Source organism: Acomys minous (genome assembly GCF_964271855.1).
Source record: "Acomys minous genome assembly, chromosome: 18".
Classification (NCBI taxonomy): Eukaryota; Metazoa; Chordata; class Mammalia; order Rodentia; family Muridae; genus Acomys; species Acomys minous.
In genome coordinates this window covers 2,370,678-2,383,904 of record NC_140501.1, presented here as the reverse complement: position 1 = coordinate 2,383,904, position 13,227 = coordinate 2,370,678, and positions in this window count along the sequence as shown.

The following is a 13,227-nucleotide window of genomic DNA, read 5'->3' as shown; positions in this document are numbered from 1 at the left end:
TAACTGCTCAGCTACTGTATTGTGAAGCTTACTTTAAATAAATATAATAGAGTCTCAATTATTTTAATGGTAGCTAGGGTAAGAGGGAAACTGAGAAACAAACACAATTTTATTAAAGTAGTTTTAACACCAGCAAGTGGGACTGTTTGAAAAGATTAGAAGGAGTAGGAGGCGTGGCCTTGTTGGGGGAGTGAGTCACTGGGGGTGGGCTGTGAGGTTTCAAAACTCTATGACAGGCCTAGTCAGACCTGTCTGTCTGTCTGTCTGTCTGTCTGTCTCTCCCTCCCTCTCTCCCTGCTGCCCACCCTCCCTCCTTTCCCTCCCTCTCTTTCCCTTTCTCTCTCTGTAATTGTATCAGGATGTAGCTCTTAACTACTTCTCCAGCACCAGGCCTGCAATGCCTACTACCATGCTGCCCACCATGATGATTGTTGGGGTACAGTGTGTGAAGCCTGTCTTTCGGGGTACAGTGTGTGAAGCCTGTCTCTCGGGGTACACTGTCTGAAGCCTGTCTCGGGGTACACTGTGTGAAGCCTGTCTCTCAGGGTACACTGTGTGAAGCCTGTCTCTCAGGGTACAGTGTGTGAAGCCTGTCTCTTGGGGTACAGTGTGTGAAGCCTGTCTCTTAGGGTACAGTGGATGAAGCCTGTCTCTTGGGGTACAGTGTGTGAAGTTTGTCTCTCAGGGTACAGTGTGTGAAGCCTGTCTCTCGGGGTACAGTGTGTGAAGCCTGTTTCTCGGAGTGCAGTGTGTAAAGCCTGTCTCTTGGGGTGCAGTGTGTAAAGCCTGTTTCTCGGGGTATAGTGTGTGAAGCCTGTTTCTTGGGGTACAGTGTGTGAAGCCTGTCTCTCGGGGTACAGTGTGTGAAGCTTGTCTCTCGGGGTACAGTGTGTGAAGCCTGTCTCTCGGGGTACAGTGTGTGAAGCCTGTTTCTCGGGGTACAGTGTGTGAAGCCTGTCTCTCGGGGTACAGTGTGTGAAGCCTGTCTCTCGGGGTACAGTGTGTGAAGCCTGTCTCTCGGGGTACACTGTGTCAAGCTGCCTCTGCGTGTTCAGTTGTTGACTGCTGCACTGCAGACAGCTGAGCGCTGGCCAAACACTGGGCCTGTTACTCTCCTGGGTCACCAGCCTCATGTTTGTAAACATTCACCCTCCTCACTTGCTCATTGGCTTTAGTAAAGGGCTGAGGGCCGATGGCTGAGCAAAGAGAGGGAGAAGAAGGTGACACAGTGTGACACAGGAAGGAACCACATACTGGCCATGTGGCAGGACGTAGGCCAGGATTAGTCGGGTTAATTAATGAGCTACCTGAGAGTCTGCCCAGCTAAAGGCCTAAGCTTTTATAAATATTAATAAGTGTCTGTGTCTTTATTTAACTGCTGTCGAGTTCTAAGAAGTCCCACTCTAGATGACAATGAACTAACCACCGAAACTGTAAGCAAGTCTCCAGTTAAATGCTTCCTTTTGTAAGGGTTGCCATGGTCACGGTGTCTCCTCACAGCAACAGATCACTGGCTAAGACACCTCCCCACCACAGGCTGCTTCCTCTCCCCTTTCTCCAAATGTTTGTTTTAGAAAGGCACCCTTCACAGGCAACCCCTCTCCTTCCTGTACACTCAGCTTGCTCACGGACTCCATTCCTTCGGCCGTCAGCGGGCAGTTCCTCCGTTGATCAGGCCTGAGGGTGGGAGGTGTCCTCAGACTCCCACGTCAAATTCCTGACACCCCAGTTTCCTGTGACCTCTGCATTTGCATGATTACGCAGGGTGAGGTGGGAGTCCTTCTAGCAGCTTTCAGGAGGTGGCCACCAACATCTGAGGGACTTTTTCTTTTCTTTTTTTTTTTTTTTTTTTTTTTTTTTTTTTTTTTTTTTGTCTTTTGAGACAGGGTTTCTCTGTGTAGCCTTGGCTGTCCTGGACTCGCTTTGTAGACCAGGCTGTCCTCGAACTCACAGCGATCCGCCTGCCTCTGCCTCCCGAGTGCTGGGACTAAAGGCGTGCGCCACCACGCCCGGCTCTGAGGGACTTTTTCAAAGTGATTTTGTAATAAGCCCAGTGAGTCCATGGTCCCCAGGCTAGACATGGGTGCTGTTGTCTCTTTGTCCTGTCACTGGAGCCCTTGATGAGCTGAGTACACATGTGCCCTGGGAAAGAGTTAGTGGGAAACCAGGGGTCCTGCTTTTCTGCCACAGAACTTTCACCAATTTGTTTGTTTGTTTTGTTTTTTGAGACAGGGTCTCTCTGTGTAGCCTTGGCTGTCCTGGACTCGCTTTGTAGACCAGGCTGGCTTCAAACTCACAGTGACCCACCTGCCTCTGCCTCCCCAAGTGCTGGGGTTAAAGGCGTGCGCCACCACAGCCCAGTTGAGGCTGGGGTCTTTATAAAAAGTTAAATGCCACTTGTGAACACAAGTTCCCTGAAAAGGCCGTGCTTAGGCTCAAAGATTGTACAGACTGTCTGCTGAGAACTTCATGGCTGTGTTGAGGAGGAGCGTGACAGGTGGAGAGACAAAATCATCTTGGGCTACGTTTTGCTCCTCGGCTAGCCCTTTCTCTCTGGTCTGACCTAAGCACCTTCGCTGAGTGTCAGTACAGTCTTCTAGTGTATTCTTAGCAGACCTGCCACCCCCCCCCCCCCACCTAAGCACATTATCAAAGAGTATCTGAGAGCAATAGCAGAGATTTGCTTGCCTTGTTGCCTCATGCCCCAGCAACAGATGGGAAAAACACCTAGATTTATGGCTGCCTTTTATCCTGTGATAACCAATGAAACACGTCGCTGGGGCCAGATTTAAGCCATGTTCTCTGGCTGTGGTCATACAGCCTTGGCTCAGAATAAACTCTCAACTCTCAATTCCTTTGGAGTAAGCTGTGTTCTGTGAAATAGGGTTGGGGGCAGAGATGGAAGTGACACAGTGCACTAATACAAACAGGCTTAAGGTGGCCAGAGAGCTGCAGGCAGCGACAAGACAGACCTCACCTGGACTCCAGGTTCCAGGTCCCTGAAACATGGGAGAGTAGGTGCGTGATGTCTTAGGCCACCCAGTTCCTGGTCCTTCATGTAGCAGCTGCAGGAAACCAAAACAGTGAGAGGCCACCAAGGGCTTGCGGGGACTCTGAGCCTCTATACTGCTTCAAGAGGATGGGCCAGAGTGCGATGAGGACAGTCCTTAAAGCGGAGCCTGGGCTTTGGCAGCCTATCGGGGCACCTGTCCCAACACATCACTGCTGGGGGATGGTTTGTGCACTGTGCACTCAGATGGTGATCTCTGTGCTCAGAGATCTGGTTGCAGTCAGGATGTGGGCACCGTGTTTTCTATGAAGACTCTCCTGTCTCTGTGTTGTCCAAAAAATTGTTCTCCGTCATCTCTGATTGGTTAATAAAGAGCTGAACAGCCAATAGCTGGGCAGAGAGGAGAGTTGAGGTGGGACTTCCAGTCTCAGTTAGGAGGTTCCCACATGGGAGAGAGAGAGAGAAGAGGAGGGTTGAGGAAAAGGTTACCATGAAGACAAAGATGGAGAAGGAGCAGCCAGGGTGAGGCTAGATGGCAGGTAACGGGCACATGGCTGGGAAGTAGCCAGGCCAGCACAGATGGGTCAGAACATCTGAGCATCTGCCCAGCCATAGTGCTTAAACCTTATTAATAATGTAATGGGTCTCAGCAGACCCTCAGTGTGCATCTGTGGGATGTGTGCCCTCAGCGTGCGTCTGTGGGATGTGTGCCCTCAGTGTGCGTGTGTAGGATGTGTGACCTTGGCATGCGTGTGTAGGATGTGTGGGACATGTGCCCTCAGTGTGCGCATGTAGGATGTGTGGGATGTGGGCCTTGAGGCTGATGCACTTGAATGGGCAGAGCCACCTTTGAACGATGTGTGTGACAGGCCGCTCCGCTGGCTCTAGGCTTCCCTGCTCTGAGAGAAGAGCATGCATTCTTGCACAGCCTGATTAGCTCTTCATTGTCTTCAAAACTCCCTTGCAACCATCTTCCTTGACTGCTTCTACCCGACTAGATGGTCCCTTTCTAACTGCCGTGCTGTGCCTCCGTGTTAGTGGACGCTATCAGTGACCGTTCTTGGTCAGGTGGAAAGCCACCTGTGGAGGTGACAGTTCACGCTCACTGCTGCCCCGCCAGCCCCGACATAAGGCTGACACAGAAGAGGAGCTCGGGAGATAATTCGTAGATGAGGAGTTGGGAGCGCCCACATTTCCAAACCTGCCGTCGTGTCCGGTCACCTGCTGTGTACCTGGTGCCAGCCCCAGGGAGAAATAGGCTGATGCTCTGAGACACTCTGATGCTTACACAGAGCCCGGAGCGAGTGGAAGCTGAGATACCTGCGGGCCACAAAGAACCGCGTGGTGTGTGACATGAGAGGGGCAGCTGGGGTGTAAAGCCAACCTCATCCCCAGCCCAGAGTCACCAGAAAGAGGAGCAATGTGGAGACTCCTAACAGCCCACGGGTTCCAGGTGAGGCACAGAACAGTGACCTGTGGTCAGCCTGGTAGCTGTCAACATTGCTGAGAGCCAGACCAGCCTGAGGCTCCGAAGCCAACGCCGGTGAAAAACTGAGCCAAGTCTAACTTTGTCACAGATGCTCACAGCGGAAGCGAAGGATAGGCAACGGCAGTCTTCTTTATTTCTGGCATCTTGGAGCCTTCGGCTGCCTGTGAGCCAGGCCTTCGAAGCAGAACCAGCGACTTCCAACCCTAGGCTCTCAAAACCAGAGGCTCCCTGCTCCGAACCATGAGGCTGTGCTTTTAAAGCCAGAAAAGCCACTAGGGCTGGAGACCAAATGACTTTGTGACCCTAAGCTTTCAAAACGGGGGGCTTGATTTGGAAACTAATACTGGGCTTTTACTGCACTGTTTCCGTTCCAAGCCCAGATGTCAAAGGAAATGCCCGATGCCCTCTGGGTCACTCCAGGGTAGCCAGAGCTGATAACATTTGCCAGCTTTCTGCAACTTTTCCAGTGCCAGCTCACCCACTGGTCCCTTTTTAAAAATGTGATTAAAGTGTTTGTGTGTGTGTGTGTGTGTGTGTGTGTGTGTGTGTGTGTGTGTGTTTCTTATGTGCGCATGTGCCATGCTGCGTGTGGGGAGGTCAGGGTATAACTTGCAGTTGCTCTGGGTCTTGAACTTGGGCCATCAGGCTTGGCAGCAAGCATCTTTATCCATTGGATCGTCCTGCCATCTCTCTGCTAGTCTCTTTTTACAGTCTCCTGCCTCCTTCAGTCTCAGCTCTTCAGGGCCTCTTGCCTCTCTCACCTTTCACCACCTCTCCCCTTCTGAGCACATCAGTGGCAGTCTCTGCTCCGAATGCTTTCCTTGTCCCCGCTGCCATGGGGCACGACTGGGGCTGCTAACCACGGCTTTCATTTGCTTTTCAGGCAAGTAGCTCAACATCCGCTGTGCCTGTGATAAACACTGAGTTAGCCATCGAGACTACCCAGGGAAGGCCGTCCCCAGGGCCTCGTGCGGCAGTGCTGGGGTACAGTGCCCACGAGGGCTGTGTCCCGGGGACAGACTGGAAAATGCAGACAGGAGCACTGCTTGCATAGCCAGCTACTGACTGGGCACCAGCCGCCAGTGGGACGGCCCTTACCAGAGTGGAGCCGGCTACCGTGGGCCATGCCATCTGTAGCAGCCACAGCTGTGGTGTTCCTGCAGCTAGAGTAGAATCTTCATTGAGTATCTGAGTAAAATTGTCCCTTATTTGCATGACAACTCCAAGAAACTGCGAAGAGTCAGCTGTTTGACAGTGCTCCTGAAAGTAGCACAGCTGAAGCTACAGTGCCAGTAACTCCCTGCTCGACTCACAGAGTCTCAGAAACAGCTGGGGTGGTAACCTTCATGCCTCACTAGGGAGAGTGGCCCCCAGTTTTAGCCTCCTTTCCTGTGAAGTGTGGGCAGCCACAGGCTTCCAGTCCTTATTCTCGAAGGGTCTGATAGTTGCCATGGGGCCAGAAGGCTTGCCCCTGGCAGTATTGTTTATGTAACAAAACAGTACAAGCAAAGCCAGGCTCCGTGATGCACTCGTGTACAGTGGTGGAAGCTAAGGTAGGAAGATGGCTGAGCTTTAGAGCCAGCCTGGACCACAGAGTGACTCTGAGGCCAAGGTAGGTTAAAAATGTTTTCACTGTGCATACCACGAAGGCCCAACATGACTGTAAGTTCCCAGACAGAGCTTGCCCTGAAATGCATTTAAAAAAGAAAAAAAAACTCAGCCACACATCCCAGGGGACCAAGTCTGTCCGCTGGGTGATGGCAGCTTTGCCCTGTTGCTACTTCTTCTTTGTCAGTAATTTCGAAAATTTTTGTTAGTGTTCAAGTCAGCAAACAGGGCAAGAGCCAAGAGAAAAACTCAACAGGCTACAGGCAAGACTCCTATGCCTGTCACATTAACCAAATATCAAAGGGAAATGCCACATGCGAGGCTCAGACACGGCTGGCAGAAAGTTCACAGGAAAATGCCCCACTGAGAAATTTAGTCAGAAAAGCAATTTCTGGGGAGATCCCTGGGCTTAGTCCTTGACCCCACGCGGGTGGCTGTAAGGCCCTGTCCTACTGCGTGCAGTGACTTCAGATGGTGAGGCCACACATGGCACTAGCGTTAGACACACTTATGGGACGGGGTTTTGGAAAGGGTTAAGGAAGTGGCCCTCCCCAGGCCACACAGCACCTAGCCCAAGCGGCAGAACCCACGGATGATTGAAGTGAACACACTTTCTTTTCCTACAGCTCCTGTCTCAGGGGTATGGTAGGCGCTGGGCGCATGACCCAGGATATGGCATACTGCCATCTGAGCAGGCAGGATGGCCACGCTCAGCTCACCTCCCCCCCCTCCTCATCAGACAGGTGATGCACGTAGCCCCGGCTTGCATTCCCACTACAGCAAAAACTGGACTGGGTGGTTCTCATTTACAGCAATTTAAGGTATCCTTGGCTACACAGGCAGCTTGAGAGGCTGAAGAGATGGCTCAGGAGCACTGACTGTTCTTCCAGAGGACCTGAGTTCAATTTTCCAGCAATCATATGGTGGCTCACAACCATCCACAGTGTGATCTGATGCCCTCTTCTGGCCTGCAGATGTACATGCAGATAGAGCACTGTATACAATAAATAAATAAATAAATAAATAAACAAAAGGAAGTTTGAGGCCAGCCTGAGCTAGAGACTCTGTCTCAAAGAAAAACTAGTATCTATTCACTGTACCAAAAAAAAAAAGTTACATTGTGATGTATTACTATATGCAGAGGTACATATATTAGTATATATTAGTACATATACAATGTTCTTTACTCACTAACCTCTCATTGGTCCCTTCTCTTTCTCAATTTGTTCCTGTTTGTGCCTTTTTAAAGCTCAGGATGCTGCAAAAAGGAGGAGACACATGACGTTTGTCTTTCTGAATTTGGTTTATTGCATTTAACATGGTGATCTGTTCCATTCGTTTTTCTGCAAATAACATGATCTTCTTCTTTGTGGCTGAATCAAACTGTTTACATGTATGCCACACTTTAATGCCTGTGTTCACTCACCGATGCACAGCCAGGTTGATGCCATAGCTTGGCTGCTATGAATGGGGTTGTGCATAAGTGAGTGTGTAAGATCTCTACTGAACACTGATTTCCTTCATCAATACCTGGGGATGGCATTATTTTCTTCATTTTGAGGAATGTTTTGGTCAAGCAAAGCTCAGCAACAAGGGATTTGATTTGACTAGACTCTGTCTAGACTCTAGACCCTTCCTGGCCTCTGGGGGTCAGGCAGAATGAAGGGTCATGGCCACTTCCAGGGCAGCAGGAGCAGAGTTCTTTTACAGGCTGCTGCCTCACAGCAGGGAGAAGCAAAGAGCCTTTCTCAACTGCTAAGGTGTCATATCTGGGGTGTCACAGCCTGAGCCCTGACAGATGTGTTTCCTCCAACCCCAGCAATTGGAGGCAGAGGCAGGCGGGTCTCTTGTGAATTTGAGGCCAGCCTGGCCACCAGAATGAGTTCCAGGGCAGCCAGCACTGTGCGGTAAGACTTTGTCTCAAAACAACAACGCTAGAGGAAGTGCCTGGCAGACAGCACTGTAATCCAGCGGCAGAGAAGGACAGAAAGGCGTGAGCTCAGTGGTAGCCTGGCTTCATAGCAAGGCTGTCCCAGAGGAGGGAACCCTGAAAGGGGCATTTATAGTGACCAGTGTTTGCCAGCAGCGCCCTTTCGCTCTCTGGTTGTCTAGGTAGACGTGACCTGGCGAAACGGCTCAGCAGTTAAGAGCTCTTGCTGCTCTTTCAGAGAACCTGAGTTTAACGTCCCGGTTGTGTCATAACCGCCTGCAACTCCAGCTCCAGAAAGTTCAACCCCCTCTCTGGCCTCCACAGGCACCCGGACACGTGTGGCAAGCACTCACTCATACATATGCCCACATGCACATGAGTAAAAATAAAAACCAATCTTCGTGTTGGAGAGCTGGCTCAGCGGTGAAGAGCACACACCGGTGTTGCATGGGCTCTGAGTTCGGCTCCCGGCACACACTGAGCAGTTCCCAGCACCTGCTGTGACTGCAGCTGCAGAGAATCCAACACCGCCTCAGGGTGGAGATACAGCTCGGGCTTGGAGAACTTGTGTAGTATTTGCAAAGCCCTGGGTTGCATCTGTCACCACCACAGCTATAATAAAGATGATGATAACATAGGTTTGGGGTTCTTTATTTTTTGTTTTTTTTAGTTAGAATCTTACTTGGAACACCACATTGTCCTGAACTTAGTATATAGCTTAGATGGGCTGGCCTTAAACTCATGTTGAACAAGCTACTATTCCTGACAATAATAATAATTAAAAAGTAATAATAACTGAGAGGTTGATGTGCTAGCTCACACCTGTAACCCCAGGAGGCATCCTGGGATATATACTGAGGTGAGGCCCTGTCTTATAAGAAAGGAGGAGAATGTAAGTAGGTGGACTTATTCAAACTTTGCATTGAAATCCACAATAAATATAATTTTTAAATTGTGACAATATATACAATATAAAATTTACCATTTCATCTAGTTATATTGTCTTTGAGAATATTCTTATGGGCCATATTCAGAAAAAGATTTTAAGCCAAGTGCAGTGTCTCTCACCTGTAATCCCAGCACTTGGGAGGTGGGAGACAGGAGGATTACTGGGAGTGTGAGGCCAGGCTGGAGTACGCCACGACTCCCACACCAGCCCGGCCTAATGAGTGAGATCCTGTTTCAAACTGTTTTTTTGTTTGTTGTTGTTTTTACTATTTTAGCTGGTTATTGCCGTAGGTTTGGGATCATCTTAGTTGTCAGATCCATGGTTTCTAGAAAGCAGGATGGACAGCACAGAATGGGTTGTCCTGGGCTAGCCCAGGGCTGGGAACTAAAGCCTGGGCTAGCACCAGGGGCTTTTCCAAGAACTCAGCTTTGTCCTCCGAGGCCCAAAGCACAACAGTGTGTACAACACGGAAGTGTCGCTCCCACTAGACTTTCACAGGGGCCTTCCCGTCCCCGGGTCTCAACATCTCGGCTGCGGAGCTTGTCACACCCAACTACTGGCCGCATCTTCTTGGCCCATGTCTTACTGATGAGAGAGGGTAGAACTCTCCTGCCTCTGGCTTCAGCAGACCATAGAGGGAGCCAGGAGTTGGGGTGCTCTTGTTAATCTGTACTGTGCTCACCCAAGGGTGCCCCATTTGACCCTGTCTGCTGCGAGGTCAGCCAGGAATAGTATAAACCTAGAAACTTAAAAGAGGAGCTGGGGAAAGGACCTGTGGTTTGACATTTTTCAGAATTCTTTTTTCGTGTGTGTGTGTGTGTGTGTGTGTGTGTGTGTGTGTTTCAGTAGTGCTTTTCATGTGTGCAGCTCAGGAGAGGAAGAACTAAAATAGAAGGGGCTGGAAGGAGGAAATGTGCTCATAGCCCTTGCTGATCTCTAAATCTAGGGCTCTGGGGGTTTTGGAGGGGCAGTTCAAAAGCGGCCCCCACCCCCACCCCACCCCACCCCACCCCACCTGAAACTTTCCCAGGCTTCTCTGAAGCTTTCTAAAACTCCAGCTCTATCTAGCCTGGCTAGAAGGTCCTCCAGTATCCCAGGGGAGGCGGGGGTGAGGTGGGGGGTGGGGGTGGGGGGGTCTTGGAGACCAGGATCTAACGTTAGGAATCTTTGACAGGCAGAGGCGTGTGACATAGTAGGGCAGGTCTCACCCCAGAGCGGCCAGCTTTACTTTCCTGCAGCTTCAGGTGGCTCAAGCTCCACCATGCTTCCCTCATCACAGGTGAGACCAAGGTTTCCTTTTAACCAGAAGAGGTAAAGGAGCCAAGGCCCCGTACGCTACTGGGCTTGACAGCATCTGTTGACTTTATTTACACTTCAGGTTTCTTGGGGGACCAGTTTTAGTAGAAAGAGAAACAGCTGGGGAGATTGGAAAGGAACAAGAGTTCCCCCTTTTCCCCTTAACCCTCCTCAACTTGTCCCCAAAACCAACAGTGCCTACCACGTCCCACTGCCAACACCTGGCCCCTCCTCCACCTCTTAGCACCATGCTGAGCCATCCCCAGGGTCGGCTAGGCTCTGTCACACCAGCAGCTCCTCCCTCAGACACCTGCTATGTAACCCGATCGTTTTGTCATCTCTCTTGTCCCAGTGTCTGCGAGCTCTCTCACACGCGCAAGTGGCAGGCCAACGTGAATTGGACCACTCCTGTCCCCACCCCTAGAAGTAGGCTTACCTGGGAGATAGTACCCAGGACCTGAGCCACTGGGGCGCTGGAGAGGCTGGGCGGGATTAACGGGAAGGAAGGACAGGAAGAAAGAGGATGTAGGAACAGAGAGACAAGGGAAGGTGGAGTCTACAAGAGTGAGGAGCCGCTCCGGCCTTAGCCCCTTCCTACCACTTGGAGACACTCAGTGGACGGCTTAGAGTGGCTGCCAGCTGCCTTTTGGTCTCCTGACTGTCGTAAGCACGTCTCACCTGTGTAACTGAAGTCCTGGGGATGTGAGGTGCCCTGTGGGAAGAGCTCTGACCCAAGTGAGAAGAGCATCTTCTGAGTGTTAGAACCAAGGGAAGCCCAAGACCAACAGCCCGGAGCTGAGCTGTTTGACGCCATACACGGCACCCTTGACTGGTTCGTTTACCCAATCTTCTCTATTAACATGTGGGCCAGTTCCACTCTGCCGTCACTGTAATTGAGGCATGGGGTACCCACAGTGCACAGGTGTAATTTGATACTCTTTTCCCAAGTGTAAAGGTGTAGAGCCATCACCACAGTGCGGTTGCAGAGCACTCTCATAGTCAGCTCAGCCCTAGAAGGCCTGTCTGTCTACTTCCCGAAGCAGGCTTGCCCTTTCTGCACTTTCCTTCTATTTATTTACACTGTCCCCAGCCACCAGTGCACTCCTCGGCCAGTGTCCTGGCTCTTCTCAGTACACCACTGTGTCATCTGCAGCAATGACAGCTTCTTATTCTTGTAATTTGGGATTCCTTATTTTACTACATTATGGGGGCTTATCTAAAGGTGGAGAGGAGGAGCAGTGGCAAGTTACTCTTACGTGCTTCCTATTAAGTGGCAGCTGGGGCTTGTGCCAGTGTCTTCACAGCCAGAACCCTCACAGCCAGTCCATGGCTTTCTGTGTCTAGAGTGCTAAGCATTTGTTGACAGTCAGCACTGTCAAGTGCTGTCTTGGTGGCTACTGAGTGACTCGACAGCTCTGTACATTGAACTACATCAGTGGAGTATCTGATGATAGCCTGCATCCGTGTGGAGTATCAGATGATAGCCTGCATCCGCGTGGAGTATCAGATGATAGCCTGCATCCGCGTGGAGTATCTGATGATAGCCTGCATCCGCGTGGAGTATCAGATGATAGCTGCATCCGTGTGGAGTATCTGATGATAGCTGCATCTGCGTGGAGTATCAGATGATAGCTGCACCCGTGTGGAGTATCAGATGATAGCTGCATCCGTGTGGAGTATCTGATGATAGCTGCATCTGCGTGGAGTATCAGATGATAGCTGCACCCGTGTGGAGTATCTGATGATAGCTGCATCCATGTGGAGTATCAGATGATAGCTGCATCCGTGTGGAGTATCAGATGATAGCTGCATCCGTGTGGAGTATCTGATGATAGCTGCATCCATGTGGAGTATCAGATGATAGCTGCATCCGTGTGGAGTATCAGATGATAGCTGCATCCGTGTGGAGTATCTGATGATAGCTGCATCTGCGTGGAGTATCTGATTTAGAGCCTGCATCTGTGTGGAGTATCTGATGATAGCTGCATCTGCGTGGAGTATCAGATGATAGCCTGCATCCGCGTGGAGTATCTGATGATAGCTGCATCTGCGTGGAGTATCTGATTGAGAGCCTGCATCCGTGTGGAGTATCTGATGATAGCTGCATCTGCGTGGAGTATCAGATGAGACCCTGCATCCGAGTGGAGTATCTGATTGAGACCCTGCATCCGCGTGGAGTATTGGAGGAGAGCCTGCATCTGCGGGGAGTATCAGATGAGAGCCTGCATCCGCGTGGAGTATCGGATGAGAGCCTGCATTCGCGGGGAGTATCGGATGAGAGCCTGCATCTGCGGGGAGTATCAGATGAGAGCCTGCATCCGCGTGGAGTATCGGATGAGAGCCTGCATCTGCAGGGAATATCAGATGAGAGCCTGCATCCTCGGGGAGTATCGGATGAGACCCTGCATTTGTGTGGAGTATCTGATGAGACCCTGCATCTGCGTGGAGTATCTGATGAGAGCCTGCATTCGCATCTGTCTGTGTGAGCCCCCAGACTTGAAAAGAGAAGGATTTTACAGGTCCCGGAGGCTGAGCCAGGTTACCTACAGGAAAGGGTATAAAGCTGGGTATAAAAAAAGGAAAGACAGCGATAGCTATGCTCTGGCCCCGAAGAGGACCACCAGCCGGGAGTCCCATGGGAGAAAGGTCTTCAAGCCACCGCTGACCTTCTATAGGATGGGAAAATAGAATCCTCAGAAGAACCCTAGGTGTGTTTGATAAACAGCTCGAAATGGTTGAACTGCTGTCTGAGGAGACTCTCGAGTGCTGGAGAGACAGGACAGGCAGGGCCTGGGGTGAGACTGCATTTTCTGGAATTTACGGACAGGAAGCTCAGGCAGGAAGGGTGAAAGCAAGGAGCTGGAATTCATCTTTACTGTTGGTTTAACCCGGCACAGAGCCATCTAGGAGACACCCCTCGAGGTGTCTGAGGGAGGTTCCAGAGA